Source organism: Bos taurus, chromosome 10, assembly GCF_002263795.3.
Source record: "Bos taurus isolate L1 Dominette 01449 registration number 42190680 breed Hereford chromosome 10, ARS-UCD2.0, whole genome shotgun sequence".
Classification (NCBI taxonomy): Eukaryota; Metazoa; Chordata; class Mammalia; order Artiodactyla; family Bovidae; genus Bos; species Bos taurus.
The window spans coordinates 67,789,407-67,806,307 of NC_037337.1; the positions used below are offsets into that span (position 1 = coordinate 67,789,407).

Below are 16,901 nucleotides of genomic sequence, written 5' to 3' on the forward strand. Positions count from 1 at the left end.
ATGTGGAATCTTCCCAGATCAGAGTTCAAACCCATATCTCCTGCATTGACAGGCAGATTCTTTACCACTGAGCCACCAGGGAAACCCCTGTGCTTATATTTTAAGTTTATATCTTATACAAGGAAATAATAAGCATCTTTGTGCTTAAAAACAGGCTGTGTTTAGGTCTTAGTAAATGAAATCTTTCTTGACTAGTGCTTTTCAAATAGGAAAAATTTTTTTGTGTGTAAAGAAGGAAGGGAATTTAGCATCGGCATTAGGATCATTTTTTCCCATATCCTATTAGCTAATTCCAAGATTGTTTAATATGGTATCCACCCATTTCATTTGGCTGCAACCTTTGCTTTTATGAAAGTAAGACTGATTGTTCTGAATTGCTCTGTATATGTGCTTTGGCACAGCATGAAGGTACCTTTAATAACATTGCCATTGTCTTTAAAACAGCTTGCAGTTATGACTACAAATAAGAGGGTGTGACAGGAGGGCATGACAGATAATGATTCTTTTTTCCTTAGTTTAACAAAGCTACTTTAGACTATGATCCTTTTGTGTTCCCAGGACTATCTACTGTATTTTCTGTATATTGTTCCTAGTCAACTAAAATGTCTGCATATAACTTTGACGTGTCTACAGTCGGCCACTGAATTCTTTTGTGGAGGCAGGCAGGACAGAATATGTGGGGAGAACTTGAGTAGCCTTGCCTTTATTGGCCTTTTTACCCCCACTTGCATACTTAAATATGTGCTTAAATTATTTTGTGTGACTATTGTCTTCCAAATGTTTGTTTGCTTTTGTCTGGTTTAGAAGTTTGGGGATAGCGTTTAGTTTTAATTCCCTTCCTTTTTCAATGCACAGTAATACTGTCTTTAATATGTAATTAATTTTTTTTGACAAGGAGTTTCAATGGGAAAAAACTTGCTGGCTATTTGATTGGCTTTGTTTTAGATTACTGAGATGCTGTACTGAAGTAAGGATATTACTTGTACTATGCTGCTGCTGCTGCTGCTGCTAACTCGCTTCAGTCGTGTCTGACTCTGTGCGACCCCATGGATGGCCTCCTACCAGGCTCCTCTGTCTCTGAGATTCTCCAGGCAAGAACACTGGAGTGGGTTGCCATTTCCTTCTCCAATGCATGAAAGTGAAAAGTGAAAGTGGAGTCGCTCAGTCGTGTCCGACTCTTAGCGACCTCCTGGACTGCAGCCCACCGGGCTCTTCCGTCCATGGGATTTTCCAGGCAAGAGTACTGGAGTGGGGTGCCATTGCCTTCTCTGTACTTGTGCTATACTTTATCCTATTTTAAATAATCTTATCAAGTAATGTGGAAGAGAAAGTGAATATCCATAATGCAGAAATCAGAAAAGTTTCCTTACTGTGTTATGAGGTTATCTTTGAATCTTATATTCTTCATGGACTGACATTTAATTATGGTAGTCTTATATGTATGGTTGTTAACATTTATTCTTACTACTAATTGAGAATTGGAGGATCAGATAAAAACAAGTATTTCCCATAGAATTACAGGCACATAGCTTGTAATAGTCTTACTCCAAAGCCAGTACTTTTCGTTCTAAACATATTTTCTGCTTGAAGTGTCTTAGTTTTAGGGTCAGTTTGTCCTTTGGGCGATCCATTTGATAGCATATTTAATGTAGTGAATAAATTAGAATTTGAGGATATTTAAGGTATACTAAAGAATAAGAGATGGGAATACCAGACCACCTGACCGGCCTCTTGAGAAACCTATATGCAGGTCAGGAAGCAACAGTTAGAAGTGGACATGGAACAACAGAGTGGTTCCAAATAGGAAAAGGAGTACGTCAAGGCTGTATATTGTCACCCTGCTTATTTAACTTCTATGCAGAGTACATCATGAGAAACGTTGGGCTGGAAGAAGCACAAGATGGAATCAAGATTGCCGGGAAAAATATCAATAACCTCAGTTAGGCAGATGATACCACCCTTACAGCAGAAAGTGAAGAGGACCTAAAAAGCCTCTTGATGAAAGTGAAAGTGGAGAGTGAAAAAGTTGGCTTAAAGCTAAACATTCAGAAAACGAAGATCATGGCATCTGGTCCCATCACTTCATGGCAAATAGATGGGGAAACAGTGGAAACAGTGTCAGACTTCATTTTCTGGGGCTCCAAAATCACTGCAGATGGTGACTGCAGCCATGAAATTGAAAGACGCTTACTCCTTGGAAGGAAAGTTTTGACCAACCTAGATAGCATATTCAAAAGCAGAGACATTACTTTGCCAGCAAAGGTCCATCTAGTCAAGGCTATGGTTTTTCCAGTAGTCATGTATGGATGTGAGGAGTTGGACTATGAAGAAGGCTGAGCGCCAAAAAATTGATGCTTTTGAACTGTGGTGTTGGAGAAGACTCTTGAGAGTCCCTACGTCCCTTGGACTGCAAGGAGATCCAACCAGTCCATCCATCCTAAAGGAGATCAGTCCTGGGTGTTCTTTGGAAGGACTGATGCTAAAGCTGAAACTCCAGTACTTTGGCCACCTCATGCAAAGAGTTGACTCATTGGAAAAGACTCTGATGCTGGGAGGGATTGGGGGCAGGAGGAGAAGGGGACGACAGAGAATGAGATGGCTGGATGGCATCACCGACTCGATGGCCATGAGTTTGGGTGAACTCCGGGAGTTGGTGACGGACAGGGAGGCCTGGCGTGATTCATGGGGTCGCAAAGAGTCGGACACGACTGAGCGACTGAACTGAACTGAAGGAATAAGAATAATTTGCCTTTGATTTCTCATGGAATTAATTGATAATTAGCCTTACCCTTAAAGGTACTGCTGTAGTATTTTAACATGGATTATTAAATTTGGTTTTCACATTAAAGTTCCTCCAAAGTTGGATTATTATTTTTATTTTACAGACGATGTAACTGAGGTGCAAGTTTGAAGCAAGTTCTTAGTAGGCCTAGATGTGAGATTCAGGTTTTCAGAAGAAAACAGTGGTTTACTTTTAAATAGAACTCAGTGATTGGGAATGAATGTACTTCAGGCAATCAGTGTCATCAGTTCCTCCTTAATTCCCTTACCTTTAAAATGAAGAGGTTGAACCAAGTAATCTCTAAATACCTCTTTAAGTGCTCCAGATGAGTATACTTTAAAAGCTTCAAGGGTCTGTGAGATTGAATGAGAAAAACGTTAGTTACTTGTTTTCACTAATCTCTGACTGAAGTGTACCTACAAACCACAGCAAGTTAGCAATCCCTGTGACTGTCATCAATTGACATCATATTTTTATATCATATTGTAGTTGTTATAGATACCTTGAAAATATCATTTATGTTGGTCATAATTTGGAAATTATGGTAGTTAATAGACTTGTTAGTGCTTGTTATATGTTAAAAAAGAAATTTATTGAATATTATATGAATTTTAAATATTTTGATAACCATATAATAGATTTTCTCAGTATATGTATTTTTGCTTTAAAAAATATTCCAGTTTGTAGTCTTAGCATACTGCCAAAGGAATTTATACCACAAAATCGTTACATACCCCTGAGTTACATGTTCTCTGCCTTCACTGCAAAATGGCCCACGTTGATTTTGGTTTTGAAAGAGCTTTTGGACATTGCTTTTTTTAGGGGGTTGTGTATGGATGGGGGAATCATCTCTGCATTGCTCTTACACGTTTCCAGAATAATGAACTATGCTTATGTAACTTTCCACAAATACTAAGTAAGCTAGATAGAAGCAGAATGATGATGATGGAAGTAAATTCATGATCATCTCTAGTTTGTAAATCTTTTTTGGAAGAATTAGGTTTCTAAGTAGTCCTTCCATTTGAAGGATATAGGAAAAGACCTCTTACTTTAGGTTATCTGCTGTTGATTTTCCAAGCCAGGAGCACTAGCTTGCCAAGAACAGAAGTTACCCACACAACACATGTACTGCACAAAATATTTCTGAAACAGGAGATCAGTTGGAAGGCAGTATTACCTTAAAAACATAAGGGCATTTGCTGCTGAGTTTTTGTGTTGAGTGTGGGTTGTGATTTTTTTTTTCCCTTTTTTCTTTTATGCTTGCTTGACTCTTAGTAATTTACATATTAATAGGTTATGAGAAAGGTAATGGTAAATTCTTCATATTAGTCAGAATTAGGATTACACAAAACTCAATAGCTTAAATGGAACACAAAGACTGCTTGAGTTCTGTCCTGTGAGGAGTCTGTTATTCCATTTGTAATACATTTATCTTTAGATTGGATAGGGTGGGATTTGCATTCCCAAAGTTACAACTAGTTTCCAGATTCTTATCAGTCAGTATTAGGAGTGACTGTTTTTAATAGTGATAATGAGGCAGCTATTCCCAGGAGGAGATTTAGTCACTGGCAGAATTGTCAGAACCCTGAAATATTTTGGGAAAACCTAGGGTGGAAAAAACAAGCTGTTTCAAAAACAAAACATGACGGAAAAAGCTGCTTTGGAGGGGAAGATTAGATGGGGATGGATAAAGGTGGCAAGAAACCAAATGAACTTTACTAAGGCTGTAAGCTACCTAGAAGCCGGAAGAGATTAGTATTATTTACCTAAAGCACTCTAGTGTGAACATGAAGTTTTGAGTGTTCTAAGATTAAGTTGGTTGACAGCCACTCATCTGAAAGTATGTTCTTTGTGTGTACTGGCAAAGTTTAATTTGACTTTGACAAAGAGATTCTTCTGGCAGCAACCTGTTTTTGTTGACAGTTTGAGAAAATTTGGGTGTTTTTTTTTTTAATGTCAAAGACATATTTTACTGGCTTTAGAGGTATGTGTGTGAGGAGTGTTCATAATCCTACAAATCCATGATTAGGCAAAACAGAGATGAGAAATGTAAATTAACTATGACTTCAGGTATGTCTATCCCACCTCAATTTTAAGTGCAAAAGGAATCTTTTTTGATTAGGATTTCTTCACAGCCACTTGCCTACCAATATTTTGTTGTTCAGTCGCTCAGTTATGTCCGACTCTCTGCGACCCCATGAACTACAGAATGCCAGGCTTCCCTATCCTTCACCACCTCTCGGAGCTTGTTCAAACTCATGTGCATTGAGTCGGTGATGCCAACTAATCATCTCATCCTCTGTCGTCCCCTTCTGCTAACATAACATCAGTCAGTTCAGTTCAGTCGCTCAGTTGTGTCCGACTCTTTGCGACCCTATGAATTGCAGCACGCCAGGCCTCCCTGTCTATCACCAACTCCTGGAGTTCACTCAGACTCATGTCCATCGAGTCAGTGATGCCATCCAGCCATCTCATCCTCTGTCGTCCCCTTCTCCTCTTGCCCCCAATCCCTCCCAGCATCAGAGTCTTTTCCAATGAGTCAACTCTTCGCATGAGGTGGCCAAAGTACTGGAGTTTCAGCTTCAGCATCAGTCCTTCCAAAGAACACCCAGGACTGATCTCCTTTAGGATGGATGGACTGGTTGGATCTCCTTGCAGTCCAAGGGACGTAGGGACTCTCAAGAGTCTTCTCCAACACCACAGTTCAAAAGCATCAATTTTTTGGCGCTCAGCCTTCTTCATAGTCCAACTCCTCACATCCATACATGACTACTGGAAAAACCATAGCCTTGACTAGATGGACCTTTGCTGGCAAAGTAATGTCTCTGCTTTTGAATATGCTATCTAGGTTGGTCATAACTTTCCTTCCAAGGAGTAAGCGTCTTTTAATTTCATGGCTGCAGTCACCATCTGCAGTGATTTTGGAGCCCCAAAAAATAAAGTCTGACACTGTTTCCACTGTTTCCCCATCTATTTGCCATGACGTGATGGGACCAGATGCCATGATCTTCGTTTTCTGAATGTTTAGCTTTAAGCCAACTTTTTCACTCTCCACTTTCACTTTCATCAAGAGGCTTTTTAGGTCCTCTTCACTTTCTGCCATAAGGGTGGTGTCATCTGCCTAACTGAGGTTATTGATATTTCTCCCAGCAGTCTTGATTCCAGCTTGTGCTTCTTCCAGCCCAGCGTTTCTCATGATGTACTCTGCATAGAAGTTAAATAAGCAGGGTGACAATATACAGCCTTGACGTACTCCTTTTCCTATTTGGAACCACTCTGTTGTTCCATGTCCACTTCTAACTGTTGCTTCCTGACCTGCATATAGGTTTCTCAAGAGGCCGGTCAGGTGGTCTGGTATTCCCATCTCTTGAAGAATTTTCCAGTTTATTGTGATCCACACAAAGGCTTTGGCATAATCAATAAAGCAGAAATAGATGTTTTTTTGGAACTCTCTTGCTTTTTTCATGATCCAGCAGATGTTGGCAATTTGATCTCTGGTTCCTCTGCCTTTTCTAAAACCAGCTTGAACATCAGGAAGTTCACGGTTCATGTATTGCTGAAGCCTGGCTTGGAGAATTTTGAGCATTACTTTACTAGCGTGTGAGATGAGTGCAATTGTGCAGTAGTTTGAGCATTCTTTGGCATTGCCTTTCTTTGGGATCAGAATGAAAACTGACCTTTTCCAGTCCTGTGGCCACTGCTGAGTTTTCCAAATTTGCTGACATATTGAGTGCAGCACTCATAACAAGCTCATAACATAACATAGCAAGCTGTAAAACCTTGTTTCATTTTCCTTAAATCCAGAAGTGATTCTATACCAAATCCAAACAAATCAAATCACTCTTAAAGGAATAAGTGAAAACATGTGTAGCTGCTTTGACTGGAGTATATCTGTCTACAGATTGTCTCAGTTCTCTGTGGTAAGCAGATTCCTCCTTAAATATCCTGTGCTGACCATGACTACCCTCATCTGGAGGTGCACAAGAGGATGTGACAGCATTTACTTATCTGAATTGTGTTTTGTAAACTGACTGTATAATAACTTTACTAGCTAGTGAAGGTCAACCTGACAGCCATATAAAGAAAGATTAAAAATAAATACTAAATGCTATCAGTTGTATTTAATATGTTGTGTATTATAATTTGGTCTTCCCTGGTGGCTCAGGCGGTAAAGCGCCTGTCTACAATTCGGGAGACCTGGGTTCGATCCCTGGGTCGGGAAGATCCCCTGGAGAAGGAAATCGAAATCCACTCCAGTACTATTGCCTGGAAAATCCCATGGACAGAGGAGCCTGGTAGGCTATAGTCCATGGGGTTGCAAAGAGTTGGACACGACTGAGTGACTTCACTTTTTGTAATTTATATGTACTGAAATCTTTTAGTGTTTAGGGTAATAAAGATATGAAAAAAATTGAATTTGTTGCCCCTTAAATGCTCATTCTCGAGTTTGTTGTGTTTTTTATTTGAATTTCTTACAGGGTTAAGTTTAGTCTTTTTGTAGCGTTTTGACAGAATTGTAGGCTTGCAGAGGGAAACCCTTTGTGCGATAGGAAGTCATTTGGTATAAATTGCTGTGGTAACTCCGTGAAGGACAACTGCTACCTTTTCCTGAGTTGGGCCAGGTTGGGTATCATATGATGTAGGAATATCCCAAAATAATAATTGGAGTTGCAGATGACTTAGAATATCAGACAGTAGGAAGATGATTATTAACTTTTTATTGTATGAGTAATCAACTGTAGAAAAATGGGAAATACAACAAATGAAAGGAGAACAGTTTCTTATTGGGAAAACTTGTAATCTGAAAAAAAAGAATCATGAACTAAATCAAGCTGAACTTGGTGCTAGTTTTTCTCATGTTTTTGTTTTGTATTTTTTCTATCAGTGTGTTAAATGCATAGTTTAATGATTCAATAGCTCTATAAGACTTGTTTTGAAAAGCAGCAGTTCTCCCGCTTGATCCCCCACTTCTTCCCTAGAGGCAAACGCTTTAATTTCTTATAGCTGATTCTTACCTCTGTGTTCTTGGAGGGGAGTAAAAATTCTTTCTCCTACTGTCCTCCTGGGTTCTGTAGCTAGGATCCTGTAAATGGACTGACAAGAGACATACAAACAAAGGAAAAGCATACACATTTATTTATTGATAATATAGATTTTGTGTGATGAGTCTACATAAGGAAATGAAAACCTGAAGAAGTGGTTAGGCCTGAGCATTTTTTTTTTTTTTAATGTGTATATGTAGTTATTTGGAGAAGGCAATGGCACCCCACTCCAGTACTCTTGCCTGGAAAATCCCATGGACAGAGGAGCCTGGTAGGCTGCAGTCCATGGGGTCACTAAGTCAGACACGACTGAGCGACTTCCCTTTCACTTTTCACTTTCATGCATTGGAGAAGGAAATGGCAACCCACTCCAGTGTTCTTGCCTGGAGAATCCCAAGGACTGGGGTGCCTGGTGGGCTTCTGTCTATGGGGTCGCTCAGAGTTGGACACGACTGAAGTGACTTAGCAGCAGTAGCAGCAGCATGTAGTTATTTGTGGACTTCCCTGGTAGTTCAGACAATAAAGAACCTGCCTGCAATGCGGGAGACCCAGGTTTGAGCCCTAGGTCTGGCAGATTCCCTGGACAAGGAAATGATAACTCACTCCAGTATTCTTGTCTGGAGAATTCCATGGATATAGGAGCCTGGCGGGCTACAGTCTGTGGGGTTGCAAAGAGTAGGACTGAGCGACTAACACACACATGTATGTATGTATTTAGTTACGGCTGCACTGGGTCTCCGTTGCCATGCATGGACTTTGTCTTGTTACAGTGAGTGGGGCTTCTCTCTAGTTGTGGTACATCGTCTTCTCATTGCAGTGGCTTCTCTTGTAAAGTCATGCGAGTTCTAGAGCGTGGGCTCAGTAGTTGTGGCACAGGGGCCTTGTTGCCCCTTGGCATGTGGGATCTTCCCACAACAGGGATCAACCCTTGTCCCCCACATTGGCAGGTGTGTTCTTAGCCACTGGACTCCCAGGGAAATCCAGGCCTGAGCATTTTGATACTGAGTTTGAAAGAGTAGAAAGTCATGGAAGAATGTGATAGGACAAAATAATATGAGCTATGGTTAATAAATGGGAAGCTTAACAAGGCCAGTTACTTTGAATTTCTCTTTGTCTGTTCATCTTCAGAAATAAGGATCCTCCCTTCCTCCAGGTATAGGGAAGGCCTTTCTCACACCAGGGTCTTAGGACCTGCTTCAGAGTCCAAAGAGGTCAGTTAGTCCTTCCTGCACCTGTCATTTCTCAAATTTCTTCAGCTTAAAATAATCACTATGCCAAGGCACTGTATTTTGGGATAGCAAGTTCTGAACCTTGTCATTCTTAATAGCATTCTTGTATTCTGATTTCTTGATTTCTCAGCTTTCGGTATTATCTTTATTTCCTATTATGGCAGATGAAGATATAGTTCTTTTTCCACGTCTCCAGGTACCTTTTTTCTTTTCCCATCTTGGTATAGGTGTTCATAACTGCTTAGATCAGTGTTCAGTGTTTACACAGTTAAGAGTGAATGTGCTATTCACAGTTAAGCCATTTAACAAGCTGTGAACACTTTTACTTTTCTATACAATTTTGGTTTTCTGTGAATTTCTGTTTTTCTTTGTTGTTGCTTACTTTTATATTAATGCCTTTTACAGTTCAGATTGCAACTTGCCCAAATTTCCTTTCAGGAAATCCCAACACTTAAGGTGTTCTATTAGCTTCTCAAATTCCTGAGTATATGGTCCCACATTGACTGGTTGCCCATTGTTTTTATGTGTACCTCTTATTTGGGTCTTCCCTTCACCAGCATCTTAGGGTTACTCTTCCTTTTTGTGTTGAGTTCTAGTTTTTTAGATCTCATATCTTCTTGTGTCTTACTTTGTCAGAACGTATTCTCCAATAGCTGCCTGAGAAAGGGAAGGTTTGATTTTTAATCAGCTTGGAGACTTTGAATGACTGAACCCATCTTACTCTGTCCTTACTTTTAATTGATAGTTTGGCTGGGTATAGAATTCTAGCTTGTAAATTTTCAAGGCATGACTTAATTGTTTTATAGTTTCCTCCAAGTTTACTGCATTGTTCTTGAAGCCGAAGTCATTAAGTTCCTAATTATTTATGTGATCAGTTCTTTTGTTTCTCAGTGTTTAAAATTGCACAATAATATACCTTAGTGTGAGTTTGGTTCCATCCATTGTGCTGAGCACTTGATGAATCCTTTCTGTCACGAAACTGTTTTGTTGATGTGTGTTAGTTGCTCAGTTGTGTCTGACTCTTTGTGATTCCCATGGACTGAAGCCTGCCAGGTGCCTCTGTCCATGAAATTCTCCAGGCAAGAATACTGGAGTGGGTTGCTATTCCCTTCTCCAGGAGATCTTCCTGACCCAGGGATTGAACCCAGGTCTCCTGCATCACAGACACATTCTTGATGACTTCTCCCTTTTTTCTTTTTATCTCCTTTTGAACTCTTATTATTCAGATATTGGACCTCCTGGACTCATGTTCCAGAATTCTTATGCTATTCTATTGAGTTTTTCATTTCAGCTCTTACAGTTTAAATTAGCAAGGAAGCATGCTTGTGATCACTTTCTGATTCTCTCTTTGTTGTCCTTTTTTTTTTTTAACATACTGTTCTTGCTTCATGTTTATATTATTTTGTGCTATATTTCTGAAAATATTAACGCTGTCTTTCTCTCCAGAATTTTCTTTTGCCTGTATAGTCTCTGTCAGGACTAGCTACATAATTTGCAGGGCTGAGTACAGAGTGAAAATGTGGGGCCCCTTGTTTAACATTATTAAAGCATTATAAGACAGCAACAGCAGAGCATCAAACCTAATGTGGAGCTCTTCAAAGTGCAGAGTGCTGTATGACTGCCCAGGTCTCTCAGCTTTCTTTTCCTATTTCCATTTCTATTTTTTTATACTAGAATGTCTAATGCTTGGCTGTTTCCTGATATTTAAGAGTTGGATCCTAAGAAGCTGACTGGAAGCTCTGAACGTGCAAGTAGGACTTAGCAATTGTGAGCTTTGAAGTAGGATGATCTGGCTGGTCAAATATAGTTTGAGAACTTGTCAATATTTTTATATTTTTCCTTGTAGACTAATCACTGGGCAAATTCCCCAGAGACGTCTCTTCTAATCACTGCCTGGAAGTGAAGGCCTGGCTGTCAGTCTTTTGAGAAAGGTATTGACAAAGGGGTCTGGGCTTAGTGGGTAGTACTAGCACATCAGAGACAGTTGTTTTCAGGAACTTTGTGAGTGAGTTGCTACATACAACAATTATTAAAGATTGTATACAGACTTATTAAATGTTCTATTAAAATTAATAAATATAAAAGCTCACCACTCTCTGTTTATTGTATTACATTTTTAATTGTGGATGCTCTTGAGAGTATGTACATCTGTCTGTAGAGTGGGAATACCATGTTGTCACAGGCATCTCTTCTGAATTCTGCATTTAGTGACATTGGTTGCTTAAAGCAGCTATGGTAAGCAGCAAATATTACAAATAACTACCCTTGTTTCCCCCACTTCCTCTGCTCGCCAGACCCCAGCCAGTTGTTAGACGTTTGTTTATCAACACACTGGGGACTGGAATCTAGTACATATGTTAGCTTACACTGTCTTCACCTTACCTAGTGGTCTCCAGTCCATGTAAACCTCTGTTTATTTATAAACCTTCTTAGATTACCTTCAGTGTTGCATAGGTGAAGGAAAGGCATTTATCTGCCTGCCTGAGAGAGTGGAGGGGTACCTGAGAATTGCATTTCAGAAAGATTTTCTGTTAATTCTTCCCATTTATCCCCACTGAGCCTTTTGGAGGCCTGTTCCTTGATGCTTACCTTAGGATTCAGTTTTCTTGGGTCTTTGGGTCCTTTACCCCTTAACCATTTATTTTCCAGCTTTCAAAAATTTGTGGCTGTAATCTTCAGTTCTCTTCATCTCTGTGGGGTTTTATTAAAATAAAAGAAAGAAAAGGAATCCCTTGGTGTTCTGGGAAGGATCAGTGAATAGCTATGTGTTTAGTCCATCATCTTTACCCAGAAGTCTGGCGTCCAATTCTTGGGGGAAAAAAAAGATTAGGTAAAAGTAGACTCAACAATTTAAGGGAGTTCTCAGTAGGCTTAGTCAGCCTCCTGATTTGCAGGTCATGCATAAATGCAGTCAGGAAAAGATTCTACTGATTCTAGAATATTTTTCGTTTCCAAAAAGAAGTAACCATCTGTAAGTAGATGTTGTTAGCTTTTCATATGGATGTGTGGGACATACAGAAATACAGGGCAGTTTTAGGTCATATAGTTTGGTATTACAGAGAATTGGAACCATAGTACCTAATTGTCCTAGATTCTGTAGCCATTCCAGTTGCCCAACAAGTGGCTGGATCTGGCGACCTGGTCACCTCATCTGCTCTCGTGGCAAACGTCTATTGCTCCCTCATGCAGTGAGTCTTCCAATTTTATGACTTTGTCTCCACTCCTAACTTCTGCTCAGATTCAGTGCGCTCATCTCCCCATTAGATTTGATGTGTTTGGGTGGTTAGACTCTCACTGCTGTTAATTTTACACCAGGCCGCCTCTTGGTCCACTAGCTTTCCTTTGTCTGTTTGCTGATGGTTGCCTTTTGGGTAAGGCAAGAGTTGAAAGGTGTTCGGATACCAGTGTAGCAACTAAAGTGAAAGAAACTGTTTGTAATGTCTCAGAAGGGAGTTGTGGGCCTCTCAGACACTTTCTCTTGGATTCAAGGAATGCAGCTATTTACATATATTAAAATTTTTTTTGTGGTTCAGGGCAGTGACAGTTGTGGCTAAAAGGAACAGATATCTGACAGGATGTAAAAGGAATAAATATTTGATGCTCTGCATGTGAAATTAGATTAGATGTCTAGGCGAACCTTCTTTTTCAAAGCTGTGAAAATGGTTATAGCAATATCCAGTTGTTAAAAATTTCTGTTGAAAGGGCTCTGATAAGTGCTGCTTATTGCCCCCTTTTTCAGTCTTCAGTTTTTCCTCCTTCCCTCATCGTCTTTTGTGTTTTTAACTAGAGGATTTCCCCCCTCTGTTTATGAGATAGAGGCCAATCACTTTGCATGTGCTGTGGACTGGGGTTTTTTGTTGTTATTATTTGTTGTTGTTCAGGCACCAGGTCTGACTCTGTGACCCCATGAGCTGCAGCACACCAAGCTTCTGTGTCCTTCACTGTCTCTATGAATTGGTTCAGACTCATGTCCATCCAGTCAGTAATGCCATCCAACCATCTCATCCTCTGTTGTCCCCTTCTTCTCTTGGCAAAGGAGTTTTTGTGTTTTAAAATCCGTTGTAATTTCTGGTGATCTCTCTGGGAAGAAATGCTGCTCTTTCTCAGGATGGCTTGGGGATTAGGCCAGGTTTTTTCCATATGATTATATGTTCTTTACAGAGAGTCTGAGGCTACTCTGATGGTTCAGCATTAAAGATTCTGCCCATGCAGGAGACTCAGGTTGGATCCCTGGATTGGAAAGATCCCTGGGAGAAGGAAATGGCAACACAGTCCGGTATTCTTGCCTGAAAAATCCCATGGACAGAGGAGCCTGGCAGGCTACAGTCCAAAGGGTTGCAAAGAGTTGGACACAACTGAGTATGCACCACCAAGAGTCTGGAAAGAATTTTTTCTGGGGTTTGAACTTTATTCGTACTAAAAAGTCTTTCACAAGTATAACTTACATCATCTTGAGGGACTTCCCTGGTCCAGTGGGTAAGAATCCACCTTCTAATGCAGGGATGCAGGTTCAATTCCTGGTTGGGAAACTACTATTCCACATGTAGTGGAGTGACTAAGACCACGTGACGCAGTTAGAAAGCCCGAGCAGTGCAGTGAGGACCCGGCGTGGCCAAAGTGAGACAATAAATAAAATAAAGCTAGGGTAAAAACCATCTTGACTAACATATTTAAAACAGGCATCTTATGTGAAAACAATAAAATACTGTGAAATTGGAACTGCCTTGGGGTATCTAGGTCTTAACTGTCATGCTTGCCGTAATCACTTCCTCAGAAACTGACGTGCATTTTGCTTGGCATTTCCCACAGCATGCATTTGAGATAGGAATTATAAAAATGGGGGACCTTGTTGGCATGGTTTGGGGAGAATTGTGGTAGCGTTATGGTACCTTTAAGAAAAGCTGGTTCAGGCACTTGACTTTGTCAAGGTGATGGTGATTGCCTGCTTAACCAGCAGCCTCGGAGGAGTTTGTTTCCTCAGCCCCACATGATTAAGCAGTTAGCTCTCAGGTAGTGGTGTAACTTGGAGCTGCTGCCACACCTCTCGTGTTTTTGACATCAGATCAGATCAGATCAGATCAGTCGCTCAGTCGTGTCCGACTCTTTGCGACCCCATGAATCGCAGCATGCCAGGCCTCCCTGTCCATCACCAACTCCTGGAGTTCACTCAGACTCACATCCATCGAGTCAGTGATGCCATCCAGCCATCTCATCCTCTGTCATCCCCTTCTCCTCCTGCCCCCAATCCCTCCCAGAATCAGGGTCTTTTCCAATGAGTCAACTCTTCGCATGAGGTGACCAAAGTACTGGACTTTCAGCTTTAGCATCATTCCTTCCAAAGAAATCCCAGGGCTGATATCCTTCAGAATGGACTGATTGGATCTCCTTGCAGTCTAAGGGACTCTTCAAGAGTCTTCTCCAACACCACAGTTCAAAAGCATCAATTCTTCAGCGCTCAGCCTTCTTCACAGTCCAATTCTCACATCCATACATGACCACAGGAAAAACCATAGCCTTGACTAGACGGACCTTTGTTGGCAAAGTAATGTCTCTGCTTTTGAATATGCTATCTAGGTTGGTCATAACTTTCCTTCCAAGGAGTAAGTGTCTTTTAATTTCATGGCTGCAGTCACCATCTGTAGTGATTTTGGAGCCCATAAAAATAAAGTCTGACACTGTTTCCACTGTTTCCCCATCTATTTCCCATGAAGTGGTGGGACCAGATGCCATGATCTTCGTTTTCTGAATGTTGAGCTTTAAGCCGACTTTTTCACTCTCCTCTCTCACTTTCATCAAGAGGCTTTTTAGTTCCTCTTCACTTTCTGCCATAAGGGTGGTGTCATCTGCATATCTGAGGTGATTGATATTTCTCCCGGCAATCTTGATTCCAGCTTGTGTTTCTTCCAGTCCAGCGTTTGATGTACTCTGCATATAAGTTAAATAAACAGGGTGACAAGATACAGCCTTGACGAACTCCTTTTCCTATTTGGAACCAGTCTGTTGTTCCATGTCCACTTCTAACTGTTGTTTCCTGACCTGCATACAAATTTCTCAAGAGGCAGATCAGGTGGTCTGGTATTCCCATCTCTTGAAGAATTTTCCACAGTTTATTGTGATCCAGACAGTCAAAGGTTTTGACATACCCTAAGCAAAATGGTGGGACTTTTCCAATGGCTCAGCAATAAAGAAGCTGCCAGTGCAGGAGATGCTGGTTCCATCCCTGAGTTGGGAAGATGCCCTGGAGGAGGAAAAGGCTATCCACTCCAATATTCTCACGTGAAAAATCCCGTGGACAGAAGAGCCTGGCGGGCTATAGTCCAAAGGGCCACAGAGCGACTGAGCATGCAAGATAAATGGTAGGATTAATTGTTTGTCAGTTATCAGCAAGGGTTTTGTTTTTTTCGTGCCTCCCTTCATTTGGTGAACACTTTTTAAAAATGTATTTTAAGATGAGAAAGGTTAAAACATTTTTTATGTATAGTCATGGTCTTTTGTTAAAACTGGCTTGCTGTTGCAATAGCAGATGGGTGTGATAAAATGGGAACATGTCAACTGTAAAAAGAAACCAATGCAGATTAAATCACAATTAAAAATATCTCTAATATGAGTCACTAAAATGTTTTTCCTTTGGGTTGACTCTTAATATTGTGTCCTTTTTTTTTTAAGTCATCTTTTGACAAAACCAAGGAATGGAAAAAAAAAAAAAAAAAAAGATACAGAGAAAATGACCAGGGGTGCCTTTGAAATTTCTGTATTCAAAGATTTTTAGAACATGGACTTTATCAAGTCAGAGAATCTTGAAAACAAGACAGTTACTTGTAAAAACAGGCTGATACGGGCTTTTTGCTTTTTTGAGTTGTCAAAAGTGGATTATATTATCAGGAATATCTGATCCTCTTGTAATATAAGGAGTATCAGAAGAATATTATCCACAGATGCCTTTCAAATGGTGCCTTACATCCCTTATACCAGTGCCCAAAGTATAATATACCTAGCATACTTGATCTTTTGCTGAGACAACTTGCAACATTTCTAACTGGTTCCAGTGCTTAGCTCAGTGCTGAGCCCCAATAGGTGTTCAGCATTTGTTGAATAGAGAAATGAATCATTACGTGTCATATTTCCAAACTGGTGCTTTTCATAGCCATTCTTTGTAAAGCTGCTCCAGGGATATGTCAGAAAAACTAATCTAACCATGTTATATTTCCCTTAAAAAAAAAATCTTCAGTGGCCCTCATCTACTTAAAGTTTTGCCTTTCAGACTTTCCTCTAAAATTATTTTGCCATTATAAAATTAGCATTCTGTGGTCAGAAATTCAAACAACATTGAAAATAGATGTGAAAAAAATACATGTCCCTAACTCAGCTTCAAAACATCCAGTTTGCTGGGCATTATATACCTTTCTATCTATTTTGCAGACTATAGTCTTTTCATTTTTGTTTTACACCATTGTGCTAAAATATTATGCTAAAATAGTGACACTTCATCCCTCCCCCATTGGCCCGGGTGAACTATTTAATGTCATGGAAATTAACCTTTTGTATATATTGCACATAATTAACCTTTTGTGTGTATGTTCTCCCAGTCTTTTGCTTGTCTTTAACTTTATGGTGTCTTTGCCCCAAGTAGATACTTAAAATTTGTATTTAGTCAGGTATTTCAGTGTTTTGTGTTTTTTGCTTCAGTTCAGTTCAGTCGCTCAGTCATGTCCGACTCTTTGCGACCCCATGAATCACAGCACACCAGGCCTCCCTGTCCATCACCAACTCCCAGAGTTCACTCAGACTCACGTCCATTGAGTCAGTGATGCCATCCAGCCATCTCATCCTCTGTCGTCCCCTTCTCCT

General features: G+C 40.3%; 1 protein-coding gene across 4 annotated transcripts in view; it reads left to right on the forward strand.

Annotated features, from left to right (window-relative positions):
- FBXO34 (F-box protein 34) overlaps positions 1-16,901 on the forward strand; it is an 82,396-nt gene that overhangs the window by 36,189 nt on the left and 29,306 nt on the right. Inside the window, 1 exon segment of one of the 4 annotated variants that reach the window (NM_001081611.1) lies at positions 10,900-10,984. The exons of 2 other annotated variants lie outside the window; for them this stretch is intronic. The gene's annotated coding sequence lies outside the window, so the exon portion shown is untranslated. 4 annotated transcript variants of the gene reach the window in all.